Source organism: Protopterus annectens, chromosome 4.part1, assembly GCF_019279795.1.
Source record: "Protopterus annectens isolate FY-2018-M chromosome 4.part1, PAN1.0, whole genome shotgun sequence".
Classification (NCBI taxonomy): Eukaryota; Metazoa; Chordata; order Ceratodontiformes; family Protopteridae; genus Protopterus; species Protopterus annectens.
Window position 1 is genome coordinate 339,753,636 of NC_056734.1, and position 15,451 is coordinate 339,769,086.

Below are 15,451 nucleotides of genomic sequence, written 5' to 3' on the forward strand. Positions count from 1 at the left end.
TATTCCACTTAGATCATTGAAATTAAATCTAAGCACTTTATAGTGAGTGGTTAATTAGGAGCTTTGAATATTATAATCCTAGCCACCACAAAAGGAAAGCACATGAACACCACAGCTTAGTGCTGCAGAATTAGCTAACAAAGAGTGCTTGCTGTCACCTGGACAGGTCACAAGTGAACGAGTCTGAGGTATCTCAGTTTGCATGCTGGCATACAGAAAAAGGGTCTGAATAACTTAATTAGTTGAGTAAGCTCTATCCATCCAATGCAACTTACATCCCTGGGTTTTTAGACAAAGCTTAGACTTTTTGCCATTGCTGAGGATTAGTGAATAATTAATTGTGACTATATGGGGATTGTTCAGCTAAGACATACTTAAGTCAGCTTAATCTGCCAAGGTTAATTTCGATTGGCAAAAATGGTAAGCAGCGGAAGGGAAAGGGCTACATCTGGACCTAGAAATATTAAAGGACCTGCAGCATCATAAATATTACTTCCGGTTTAAATTGCATTTATTTTGATTTTGCAACCCTGCAGTATAAATGTCTTCATTTTACAGAGCAAAAGAGAACATGGTCATTCCTTTGCTCACATTTATAATGTTCAGTCCATTATATACAGCATAACCCTTTTACTGCAGTTCTAGAACCTGCTCTGTAACATTTCATTCTACATATATTAAGTGAACCACCAAATAGATATAGCATTTTCCAGTTCTATATTTTTCAGTAAAAGGTATAATCATTTGTCTTCTAAAAATCAGTAACAAAAAGGTAAAAGTCATTTTTAGCCTTTGGTGCTTATTTTTCCTGCTTAGTCATGTGAATAGTTTGTTCTACCAATTACCAAAAAGGTCCATGCCAGGTTAACAAATTCAAGTCAGAATTATTTCAACTCCTCACCTTAGCCACACTCACCCCATCATCCCTCCCACTAAGCTACCAAAATTGCCACTCCCCCCTACTTTCTACACTCCACCATACCACAACAACTTTCCTGCTCTGTCCTCACCGACTCTCCTTCTATCAATGCACTTACTTCCTATACATACAGAACACTCACGTTTCTTATCTACTCTGTTGGCTGTTTACTATCAAAAGGCATGAACTAATGAATGTAAAAAAAATGTCCTTTCTATTGTCTAATCAATATTCTTATCTTAACATCAGTGTATTAATGCATGCCAGTATACTTTATTGTAAAATGGAACTTTTCTCCCAGGCCGTCCACTGAAAAGGGACTTATTTTACAGCTGAGATGGACTTTGCTAGAAAACAAAATACATATATCAATAACTTTTTAAAACTCTTTGCCTGCACTTGAGATTCAGCTAGCCTACCTTTATACTATTATTATCTTGCAACTTACTTTGCTATGCTCTATAGATGGTAATGCTCTTTAAAAGGCAAACTTGATAAACTGGAAGCTTCTATGCATCCTGTAAAATTTCCAGGCAGACTTGAAGTATGAAATGATAGATGAAATCACTTTTGCATTGCACTAAAACAATTAGAACTACCACACATCTAATTTAAACTTTGGGAGGGGAATTTAATAAAGCCTACATCGACTTTTTTTCTGTGTAGGCATCGTGGCACACTGCTTACATGAAAGGAAGCAGGTTTGTGATCCAGTAAACTGAACTGGGTGGTGTGCACTCATGCACCAACATGGTAGAATCTGTGGCATGCAAATCACCTCATAAGCAGGTAAATTGCGTGCAAATGAGGGAGGTAGAGAAATCCAGCAAGTGGAAAGGCAGTCCTGCAGGCATCGTGTTGGTGTCTGTAATATACATGGAAAAATTCCATGTACAGGATTTTAAACTGACTTCAGGGGCTGCAAAAGTGTATTCCAATAGACAGAAATAGCATAGTAGATGCAGATATGTGCAAAATTATCCACTGTGTGTCCAAAACCATATGGGAAATAATTTTAAATAATTTTATTTTTTTTAATAATGTGGGTATGTTTGGGTGGTGCGTCGCAGTGCACAAACATGCTGTTATGAAAAAAAAAAAAAAAAGAGTATAAAAAACAAATTAAACAAATTATTAGTATGTGACAGTAATGTATTATAGGACCCAGCGTGGAGTATCCACAATGATGGAATGGTGCTGTTGCTAATGAGGCAGGGCTTAGAAATGTGTAGTTTCCATTTTGTGTGCACAGATCCCTTGCAAATGAGGTAGGGTTACTGAATAGCACAGATGGGTATCCATGTCCACAGATCCTGCCCGTGTAGGCACAGAGCCATATTGCTTTCCAGAGAAGAGGTAGCAGACATCAAGGGGAGGTGTGTCTCAGGACTTGTAAGGTCATTTGTGCTCAGTGGCACCTGTTTGCATGGTGCACCGCTGGGTTTAGCAGGGGGTGTGTACACTGACTGCTAAACTTTGTTTACCTTCAAGGCGGGTGTTTCAGCGTGTTTGCATGGCACTCCACCGTTGTGAGCATGACCTTTCATGGGGGAGTGTGCAGTGACTGCTGAGCATTGTTTACCTTCGCAGCATATATTTGTACAGTGTGCTGCAGTGCTGAGTGAGGACGGCTGTTCAAAAAAAAATTGGCTGAGAAAGCCAGTGGTATATTAATAACTGATGACCCCTGTTTCAATTAAACTAGGGCCATTAACAGTACATAATGATGTACTTGGCAGGTGGAATACATCGTAGGTAACCAATCACACAGGCTGCACCTATAAAGCACTATAAAGTTTGCATACACCCTACAATCTAACTTCACCCCCATAATCTGCACCAGTGGAGTACACATTTTAAACTGAAGAAATGCTAGAGCCTGCTGCAGGTATGCTACACCTGTATGTGTTAGATGCTGAAGTGAATACTGCTGTGGCTGACAATAGGCCTAGACTGAGAAGGAAAAGAGTGTTCGGGCCCAGGGTAAACTTCCAGGGGGTACATGAGCTGGAGATTGTAGAGTTCTACAGGCTGGATAGGGACATGCTACAAGAACTAACTGAGCTCTGCCTCCCTCAATTCAGACCCAGAGCCAACAGAGGGGACCCCATCCCAGTGGAAACAAAGATATATGTAGCTCTTAGGATACTAGCTGCATGTACTTTCCAAAGACCAGCAGGGGACATGATGAGGGTCTCACAGGCATCAGCTTCCATTGTGCTCCACCAGTTCCTGGATGCTATGCTACCATATGTCAGTGAGCACATTTATTTTCCCCCTCACCCCTGATGGAAGGGCCAGCAGTATGCAACACTTCTACCATGTAGCACACTATCCTGAGGTACTAGTTGCCATAGATTGCACTTATGTACCCATCAAGGCACCACCCATTGTGAAGGGTAGAATCTATGTCAACCACAAGGGGTATCACTCCATCAACTGCCAGGTCATGTGCAGTGCCCAGAGCATTATCATGAATGTGTGTGCTGGCAGCCTTGGCAGTTATCATGACTCCCATATCTGGCATGCATCACAGCTGTACCAGATGTTTGCTAGGGGGAATATCCTGTGGCCATTTACTGGTAGATCCTGGCTACGCACTGGAACTGTGGATGATGACATCCATCAGAAATGCACACACACCCATGGAAGAACACCATAATGAGACATATGCACAAGCTAAGAACATCATAGACTGTGTGTTTGGGCTGCTGAAGTCACGGTTCCAGTGCCTTGATATATCTGGTGGATCCCTGCAGTACTGTCCAGCCTCATGTGCACTGCTGTTCACAGTATATGCCGTGCTACACAATATGATCCTATGAAAACAGCTGAAGCAGGATCAGCAAAGGGAAGGGATACACAGCCTCCCACCAGTGCTTAGGTCCCCACAGTCACACCCACAGGGGGACTCGGAGGAGGAAACTCCTGAGGATGTCCCTGTAGGCAGATGTAGGTGCGCTCAGTATGCCCTGGCCTTAGCCAAGAGACAAGCATAACACATGCACTGACAGCCTAGGGCCTTAGGAACTGACACCTTACTCCAACTCACATACAAATACTAAAAATGATGCCAGCCAGCCCACATAACCTGTACATAACCGTGTATTGGCTGTGTATGGAGTGCTTCAGACAGAGTCAGCCCTGAACTACATGTCTGTCAACTATTGCATTCATAAGGTAAGTCACTCACCTATACATCACTTGTAAGGGGTACTAGAATATGATAGCATATGTATGGACCTGCTGCATGTACACAAGGGAATATAGTGGGCTACTAGGCTACTTGGAGAGATCTACAGCCACTTGGGACAACAGGTACTCTGTCCAATAGTATGTGCTCCATAATATGCACTAGGCCCTATGGCTGGAAACTCCACTATATTATTCAAGGGAGATGGCAAACAGTGGGGTCATAGGACAGTCACACAACTGTCTAGGTCATCAGAGTATGGGTTGGTCGTCCCCCACCCCCAACACATCAGTGTTCCCATATAACTGCTATAACACTAAGTCTGCAATGATATATCAGCAGACCAGCTAATTCCAGGCCTGTGACATAGAACCTGGCTACACGTTCTATGTCTCACAATACACAGGGGTGACAATGTATGTCTGTATGCCGTTGATTGTGTGAGGAATGACACCTGTCTGGCCTGGTGGCTGGTGTGGTTCACTGGGCTAGGGAATTTAGCATGGTTGATGGTGTCAGTGGTTTGAAGCTGGCAGCATCCATATTTTTTGCATGTGAGGTACTTGTATGGTGGTGTTCCCACAGACTGTCATACCCCTCAATCTGTTACTGTAAGAAAGCTGGACAAAGTCAGACAGAATGGGGTGGAACAAAGGGTCAAAAATATAGACAGACATTACACATGCTCTGATGAACCTAGAAGGTGACTAGTATAACAGCAGGTTGCAACAGAACAGCTGCAGGATGTAATGGCCATTATTTAAATGTGTCAGTAGTAAGTACAATTTAGTGACTGCATTATACAATATTTTACTGGAACACCACAAATGTATGAGGAACAGAACAGACATATGGGGAGAAATGCTGGACATTCTGCAAAAACATGCACAGTGAGAGGTATCCAGACTGTCACTCTGTGTGTTTTGTTACATTATGTACCCCAGGCACATATTAAGTACAGCACACAGCTGGGGAATGCCTTGGACAATTTTAGTGAAGTGATGTACTGCAGAAACAGGTGTAGTAGCCAATGTTTGCAGCACACAAAAATCCTGGACCGGAGTACAGGTAGCTCTCGAATGGAGTCACCATGTAAGTAATGACAGTCCCACTGGGAATGCTCCTACACTTAGGTAACTTGAGAGCAAGTCTGTTGCCTCTTCATCACAAAGACCTGCTATGTTGAAATACATCTGTACATACAGACAGCTATATATATATATATATATATATATATATATATATATATATATATATATATATATATATATATATATATCGCTGTCTGTCCCTATCCCCCTCACACGATTAGTGTGTCTATCAGTATGTATCAGATATACATATGATACCGATATATATATATATATATATATATATATATATATATATAAAAAATCATAATGATGCATAGATTCTCCAGATATATCTACCTAACACATTTACATAATGTACACACACAGCAGCATTTACAGAAACATCATATATATATATATATGGATGTAAGAATGTCCCCATACCCTCGGAATGCTGAGGTTGTCTGCACTTGCACATCACAACAGTTGTCCAAAAGAACCAGACCAAGGCCACAACAGTACATAATCCACTCACTAACAGACCCCTGTGCCTGTGGAATTTCACCTTGTAGACAGACACAGGTGAGCAGGTGTTGTAATGTACAATGGTATCAATGCATGCCTTGGACAGGTCGTATTGTCCCTGGCAACATGGTTGCCTGTCTAACTGCAACCAGTCGCATAAGGCCATACTGGTAACTGTACACACATATCAGGAATATTAACAGGTACCCCACTCCTAGGACACTAGATATAATGGCAGTGTCAAGCAATATCACTCTGCAGGCCACACATGCTGCCTAACACAAGGCCACTTTGCATTGTCCGCAAGTACTAAGCCTGCAATCCCATCTCCAACAGATGTAACCTGTGGTGCATGAAAAAAGTACTGAGAGCTATAGTGTGTTCTAATCTCACATCAGCCAACTCATGTGTGTGTGTGTGTGTGTGTGTGTGTGTGTGTGTGTGTGTGTGTGTGTGTGTGTGTGTGTGTGTGTGTGTGTGTGTGTGTGTGTGTGTGTGTATCCTCTTGCAGCACTACAGATATGCCCATGTGGGTAATCTCCATGTAATGGTTATGCATTTTATGGCCCTCAAATAAAAACCAAAGCATGCTGCCGAAGGATAAAAAAAAAAAAAAAACTGAAACAACAAATCCACAGGTTGTGTGACCAATAAGGCTCAGAGTCCCAATATAAAACACATTTATTCAACGAATATAAAAAGATGGTTAAGCACTTTCATCAAAACTGACTTCATCATAACCATGAATTAAAAAGACCAAACACTTAAATATCTAAAATGCAAGGTCACATGATAAAATAAAAATTAACTTTTAAAGGGGTATTACCCCATTTTATAGACACATGGCTTTTCTCTTAAGCACAGGCATAATAGAGGGAATGTCATTTATCCCTGGCTCAGCTGTTGCATTTAGTCTCAAATGGCATTTAAGCTCACTCTCCTCAATTTTATTTTCCCAGTAACCTCCCTTCACATGCTTCATAATTCTTCTAAAATACCAAATTTAAAATTAAAATGTTTTCCTTGATAAGGTCCATTACTATCCTCCGTATTCTCAAAAGCCTGCACAGAGTGCAAGATGAGTGCAGTAGCTCACGCAGGCAATATGTCTGCCGTGCGATCCAGGAATAGCCAGCAGGGGTGTGCACGAGAGCTCCAGCACTAATGTTGTACGGACTAATCCCTGGTATGCAAATCACCTAATTTGCAGGAGTAATCTATACAAATGAGGTGATTTTGCAGTTCAGGAAGCTTGCAATAGTCTTTGCAAGACTAATGCAATCTGCAGAAATGTACTCGGTTAGTAACCAAGCACATTTCTGCAAATTCCAAAACGGAGCTATGACAGCTCCAAATAAAGGCTGCATATAGGTTCATAGATTAGTACTAGGCTAACAACACTATCATTGAGGAAGCATGCCATTGGCCAAGTATAAGGCCATTGGCATTGCAAACTGTTTAAAAATTAAAAAAATAAACTTTTAATTATTTTTTTGCCGATCTCGGCTGTTTAAGCATAGGGCAGTGGCGTGCAAATGGGATTGGGGGGGTAATAAGAAAATAAACTGAAAATGAGCATTCTAACTAAAATCAGTATTCTGCCATGCAAGTAAATGGCAGGCAAAAGACAACCTGGCCAGTGAGTAGTGGTTGCTAAGGGGGTCCAGTGTGGGACATGTAACTATGCATTAGCAGGCAATCCTATGCAAATGAGGGAAAGGTTAGTGAATCCCACATTTTCCCAGGGTGTGAGGCAGGTCTCAAGAGTGTAAGAGTATAAATAGCTGGTGCAAGATTAGGATATAGGTGACATCATGGGGGGGGGGGTGTTGTCAGGCATACTGTAAGCGGATTGGAGACCTGTGACTCAGTTAAGCTAGGGGTGTGTCTAAACCTGCCCAGCACACTTTACAAAGTGTAAGCGGGTGTGTGTGCCGCGCACCGGGTTTTACAGGAAGAAAAAGGAAGTTAAAGAAGGAAATAGCAGCAGTGTGCACATTTGAGCACTCTGTTTGTGTGGCACGCACACAGGCTTAAACAGGGAGGCAATGGGAAGGGAAAACAGCAGTAGGAAGGCAATCAAGGAGGAATAACTTAGCTGACAGGTGACATGTATCAGAATCAGACAATTACACAGGTAGCAGCCGAGCACACCACTATAAACTATGCAAACACCTTTCCCTCTTGTTTTTCCCAAAAACTCTGCACCACCGGTATATACAGATGGGGAAATTTTACAAAACGAAAGCAAGAGAAAAAATGTTAGGGGCTGCTTTTGCTATCATAAACCAGCATGTGCAAGAGGAGGGTGCTGAGGATGTGAATGTTGCTGAGCAACCCACAGTGAGGAGAAGGAGAAGAGTGTACAGACCCAGGGTAACCTACCAAGGGCTACATGAGCTGGAGATAGTCAAGCGCTATAGGGTGGACAGTGACCTCCTACAGCAAATTGTTGAGCTGTGCCAGCCATGCCTCACACACAGAACTAACAGAGGGGAACCCATCCCAGTGGATACCAAGGTATGTGTAGGCCTAAGAATACTAGCTACAGGTACCTTCCAAAGGCCAACTGGAGATATGATGGGTATTTCACAGGCATCAGCATCCAGGGACCAGTTCCTGGATGCCATATCAGCACATGTCGATGAGCACGTATATTTCCCCATCACCCGTGAGACATTGGTCAGCAATATGCGTCTCTTCCACCAAATAGCAGAATACCCTGAGGTAGTGGGTGCAAGAGACTGCACGCACATACGCATTAAACCACCACCAGGTGAGTGGGGTAGGGTCTACATCAACCACAAGGGCTTCCCCTCCATCAACTGCTGGGTCATGTGTGATGTCCAGGGCATAATAATGAATGTGTGTGCTGGCTACCCTGGAAGCTACCACGATTCCCACATCTGGCATCTGATGCAACTGTACCAGACATTTGCCAATGGGGACATCCCACATGGTCACCTAGTGGGGGATGCTGGATATGCACTGGAGCCATGGCTGATGACACCCATCAGAAATGCACACACACCTGAACAAGAACTCCATAATGAGGCACACACACAAACACGAATCATAATAGAGCGTGTGTTTGGGATGCTCAAGTCACGGTTCCGGTGCTTGGACACATCCGGTGGAGCCTTGCAGTACTCACCAACTGCATGTCCCCAAATTGTCCTTGTGTGTGCCATGCTACACAATATGATCCTGTGGAAACAGCTGCAGCAGGAACAGCATGGAGCAGGGCCACACAGCCCCCCACCAGTACCAAGGCCTGCACAGGTGAAGAGTGACTTGGAGGAAGAACAACCTAAGCCTGCCCCAGTAGGCAGAAGGAGGCATGCCCAGTATGCCCTGGCATTGGCAAAGAGGCAATGCATAGCACATGCACTGACACAGTAGGGACCCAGGGAATGACACTTCTCTCCGACTCACACAAACAGTAAAAGGGATGCCAAACATGACACTACCTCTGCTCAACCATGTATAGGGAGTTGTACTATGTGCATCCTATAGCGGCAGCCCTGCAGCACCACCCTCAATACTGGGATACCCACAAGGTAAGTGACTCACACATGCCAGTTGTGGGGGCACATAACCAACAACAGTCACAACCAGCTGGATAGGTGTAGACAAACACAAAGAAATGCTGTACTATGGCCTCTGAATGAACCCCATGGGTAACCTCTACCCCAGGCCTACACAAACAGACTACAACATGCCAGCCAGTTGGATGTAAGTTGTGAAGGCTAGGAAGTCACAAACTAATATATAGGTAGTGAAAGCTACGATCTGTAGTACACTAGTATGCCTCTAGCCAGCACAGTAGGTAAGACTACAGACTGAAATGGTGTACCCAACATACCGGTACAGTCCTAGCAAATGTGTAAAAGTGTAAGGTGTGCCCCACCATCCTATGTGCACTTATAGTAACAGTCAGGTGTGCCCCCCACCCATGTGTAGAAAAATAGAAACAGTCAGGTGCCCCCCCCGCTATGCAGAAATGTAGCAACAGTCAATGCCAAATGACCAATGTATACCCTGCAGACACAGCATGCTACCTGTCAGTGTACAACACAAAGGTCAGCACTGCAGTACAAACTACCTGGACTTGATTCACACATGCAATATAGATGGCCATACTGGGCATGCTCACACACTTAGAAAAATGAAGGCAATGTCAGTCAACAACATACTGAAAGGCCATACTGGGCATACTCACACACTTAAACACATGAAGGCCATGTCAGCAAACACCAGTGGACCAGACATATCTGGCAGTTGCAGTTCTTAGTGCAGACACATCAGTATGTACAACTCCTACCTTGCACACACAATGGATAGGAATGCAGACACATATGCAAGGACAACACACTATAACAAGCTAAAGGTAGACGGACATAGATGTGTTGAAGAGGGTGAACATGACAAGGAGAGATCTGGGCCTGTCCCACCCAGCACACAGCCAAAGGGCCCCAAACACATGAGGTGTAGGTGTCACTCAATGCAGATACTAGCCACCAGTATCTGTCAGCATAACGGCATGCTGCATGTGCCAGCTGTGCAACATGAATGTACAAGGAAGTAGTCACCTAGTAGCTGTATACACGTACCTGTGGCATATGAACTCATGTGTGCCTGCATGCGGCATGTCAACCCTTACATGAATGGGTTATGGCCCATGCACACACTGACCTCCCCATAGCTGTATCATGACAAGCCTGCTGAGGTCATCCAATGTGAAATACACCTTTGGGAGAGCTGTAGCTCAGTAATCCCCATGGTGTGTCCCATAACTGTGTACTGCTGTACTGGTAAACTAGTTAGGTAGTAGTCCTAACCCCAGACTTGGCAACTGTGTGATTGTGTGTTTGTGTGCATGTCTCTTGGTTTCTGACTGTGTAGAGAGAAATGCTTTTTAGGCTACTCACACTCTGTACAGTTCATATACACAACTTTGGCAAGGCTGCTGATGTCACTCACCTAGAAATGCACCTCTGGGAGTTCATAGTCCAGTAATCTCTGTAGTGCGTCCTGTAACTGTGTACTTCTGCAGTGTGATAAAGAAGTTAGGTAGGTGTTCTATCCCCTCACCTGGCAACTATGTAAATGTGTGTGCCTGACTGAGTAGAGACAATGCTTTTTAGACCACTCACACCCCATACAATACATGCACTCAATTTTGGCAAGGCTGCTGATGTCACTCACCTAGAAATACACCTCTGGGAAATTCATAGTCCAGTAATCTTTGTAACACATCCTTTAATTGCATACAACTGTAGTATGATAAAGTAGTTAAGTAGGTGTTCTAACCCCTGACTTGGCAACTGTGTGTGTGTGCGTGAATCTGTGTGTCTCTGTCTGCCTTTGAGTGAGTGAAGAACAATGCTTTTAGGGTACTCACACTCCTTAGAATTCATATACTCTGCTTTGGCAAGGCTGCTGATATCACCCACCTAGAAATACACCTCTGGGAAGGTTGTAGCTCAGTAATCTCTGTAGCGTGTCCTGTAACTGCGTGCAGCTGTAGTGTATTTAGAACTGTGGTAGGGTTCCATCTCTACCCATGGCAGTTCTTTATGTTTTGTGTGTGTTTCAATGTCTGTGTATGGAGGAATACATCATAGGCTACTCACTCGCAGTACATTTCAAATGCCCTACTTTGGCAATCCTGCTGATGTCATTCATTGTGAAATACAACTTTGTGCTAAAAGGTCTGTAGTAATCCTAGTGGGGCGACCTAGAACTGCTCCATGCTAAAATGTGGTGTAGGCCTTGGTTAGGGGTTCAATACCCATACATGTTGGTCGTGGATGTTTTGTGTGTGTCTTACTGCCTGTGTAGAGAGCATTGCATTTTAAGCTAGTCACTCGCAGTTCAGTTGAAATGGCCTTGTTTGTTAATCCTGCTTATGTCATTCAATGTGAAATACACCTTTGGGGAAGAAGCACTTCCGTAATTTCCGTGGCATGTACTATAAATGCATAGTGCTGTAGTGTAATAAACAAGTTAGGTAGGGGTTCAACTCCCAGATGTGACAGGTGTGTGTGTTTGTAACTTGGATCCTGTGTAGAAGTGGGTAGAAGTGTGTGACACCTGTGGGCAATGTAGAGGGGGTTTTGCTTATTTGTTGTATGGTGGCCCTACTATATATCACAATGTCAACTATACAAGGATAACAGATGTAAATTAGCTGAGAGTCTGGTGTGCAAAGCCATACCCATACATGTGACATCAAGGCCAGCCACGTGTTTGGCTGTGGGGGGGGGTGCCTATTCGTACAAGATGTATAGTGTGTGGGACCCTGTCAACCCCAATAATGGTGCATGTGGACATATGTGTATCTGTTAATCTGCCATTGCTATCTACAGATGTATTGACATATATACCTATACAGATTTATATATCTATAGGGGCAAAGGAAAATAATTTTCTTGGGTGGCAAAAGTAAGGGTACCTTTTTGGCTGGGCTTGTATAGGCCCTAGGGCCAATAGCGTAGTACCTACCTATGAACCTATGAACCCATGCTAATATATATATATATATATATATATATATATATATATATATATATATATATATATGTAACTATGTCTGTATACACCTACATAGATGTATATCTGCGTACACATATGTAACGTGCTTGTGTATATGTAGACATATAGGTGTAGACACATATATGTTTTGATTTAGGGATATGCATGTATATATGTGCATATATATTGATATATATGCATATAGTTTTAGAAATTAATATATATATATATATATATATATATATATATATATATATATATATATATACACACACACATATATATCTAGATCTGTTGTACCTGTTTAGATATTAATATAGGTACACACATACATTTAGATGTCGGTATACATTCTCTGTACTGTTGCTTGACTGGACTGGATGATATGTTTCTGAAAACATCAAATCTTTCTGTGTCTGTCATGGTGTAGTGGTAAATCACTGGTGGTAAAGCAGTTGTAAGCAAGTTTGTGAGGGTTTGTGTGGAGCTAAGCAATGCCTACACAGGTTAAGCAATTCAGCAGCTGAGTATAAGAAACTGTAACCACGCAAACCCACGTACAACTGCTTTAAAGTGCCTTAATCACTCTGTATCCATTGGCCCTTCTTCTGCCTAGCAGCAAAATAAACAACCTCTGCTAGGCTCAAACCCAGGACCATGCACACCATAGCCAAAGTGATTTATTTCTAAACCATCTCAGATATATATAATCCTGATGTATTCACAAACATATCATCCAGCCCAGTCATTCAACAATACAGAGAATGTATTCCAACATGTAGATGTATGTGTGTTTGAAACTATATTCACGTCTAAACAGATACAACATATTGATATATGTAAATATATACATATATATGTAAGCAGATATTTATACCTATATAGGTATATACATAGCAGAAACATATATGTCCACATGCACCATTAATGGGGTTGACAGGCACAAACAACATATGTCATGCACGAATAGGTATTCTCTCCCCCACAGTCAAACACGTCTGCCCTGCAATACACTACCAACTGTTGCAGATCCCATAGCCAGGACATTACACGGCAAGGGCACAGGATGTTAACAGTACTCCATCCCACCTGTATGATGTCAGGCTGGTATCAGTAACATATCATGCAATACAGTCAGGCCCATAATGACTCCCATTTTACAGTCATCTGTTACATTTGTTAGCCAGGGTCCCATACTGTTGGCCTGTACTTCAGAAATGTAGATGCCAAACAACAGTGGTCCCAGGACTGAACCCTGAGGTACTCCACTTGTCACATGTCTGGGGATGGATTTGGAGCCAGTTACACCTACAGTTTGGGGTCTGTCAGTAAGCCATGTGGCAAACCATCACGTGGCATAGGGATGTATGGCTGGATTAGTATGTTAATCTATGTTTCCAGACTGGGGGATGGTGTTGCAGGGCTTGGCAAGGTCCACATAGGCTTTGTGGTCTACCTTACCCTCTTCAACAGCTATGCAGATGGAGTCAAAGCAGTCAATCAATTTCAGAAAACAAAACTGGCCTTCAATAAGCCCAATCTGTGTGGGGTCCTGTGTTTGAGGGTTGTTAATGTCTGCATGCAATACATTCCTGATAATGCATTCCATGGCCATGCAGATTAGGCTTGTCAGACTGATGTGACAATAGTCCCAAGGATCACAGGTGGATCCCCCTTGTGGAGTGGGATAACTACAGCTGCAAGCCAGGCCTGATGCAAGGCTATGATTACACATGACAGTTAGGTGAGTTGCCATTCCATTTTGTAGTTCATGTAGTACACAGCCCAGGATGTCATCTGGTCCCATGGATGCTGTATTCCTAGCTGTGGGTAGTGCGTTTTCTGACTGTGTGGCCATGATTACTAGGCAATGCAACACTTTTCATATTGACATGGGCACTTTTAGGGGTGAGAGTGGGTGAATGTGGCACTAAATCAATTTGCCATTATATTGGCACATTCCATGGGAGCAGTCTATGTAATCCCAATCTGTTGCGGCTCAGAGCACTTCTGAGCATTGCCAGTTAGAATTCGGACATAACTATAGAATGCTGTGTGGTTGTCTGTGGAATCTGTGTCGATTTTAGTTGCATAACCTATTTTGGAGGATTCCATGAGGGATCTCAACATGTTACTGGAGCTGGTAAGGGAGTTGTTTGCATCCCTGGATTACCCTTTTTTCTTCAACAGTGTCTACTGTCTGTTGTATACTCTGTTAATGGCAGGAGACCACTAGACTGGCTTGATTATTTGGGAGGTGAGCATTGTGGTTCTATGTGGGATGTCAGGAATCATGCACAAGTGGCTGTGCTCATACAGTGCCTTAGTCCAGGATTCATCAGTTGAACTGTCAGGTCCTGTCTCCACGGGTGTCACAAACATTGTCACTTCTGCCTTGAGTAGCATGAAGCTGGCCTTGGAGGGATCTTTTATGGACAACTGTATATACATTCCTTTCACATGTTCAGTTTGATTAGCCTATGGTGAGATTACTTTGGTGGAACCGCAGTCCCATGTACTGTAGTGATGGCTTACTGGTTAGTTACTGTGACTATAGTGTACAGGGTCCTGGGTGCATGACCTGCAAGGGCAGGTTATTTTTGTTCTGGCCAGAACAGCGGTTAATACATACAGACTAATTAGGGTAATTTAGGTTAGTCACACTCAATACAATTAAAATGCCCTACTCTGACAATCCCACTGATTTCAATCACTGTGAAGTACACCTTTGAGAAAAGAGTACTCCAGCAGTCTCTGTGGTGTGTGCTATAACAGCGTGATGCTGTAGAGTGATACAGAACTCTGGTAAGGGTTCGATTCTCACACATGGGAGTTGTGGATGCTTTTGTGTCTGTTCCTATGCCTGTGCAGAGAGCAATGCATGTTTGGCTAGTCACACTCACTACAATTCATTTGCCTTACTTTAGCAGTCCTGCTAATGTCACTGACTGTGAAATAAACCTTTGTGGAAAAAGTACTCCACTAATCTCTGTTGCGCATTCTATAATGGCATAGTATGTAGTGTAATAACTAATTAGGTAGGGGTTCTAATCCCAGATGCGATGTGTGTGTGTGTGTGTGTGTGTGTGTGTGTGTGTGTGTGTGTGTGTGTGTGTGTGTGTGTGTGTGTTGATGTTTGTTATTCATGTCCTATGTGGAGGAGGTGGTGGTGAGTGTGTAACAACTGGACTCCATGGTGAGCGT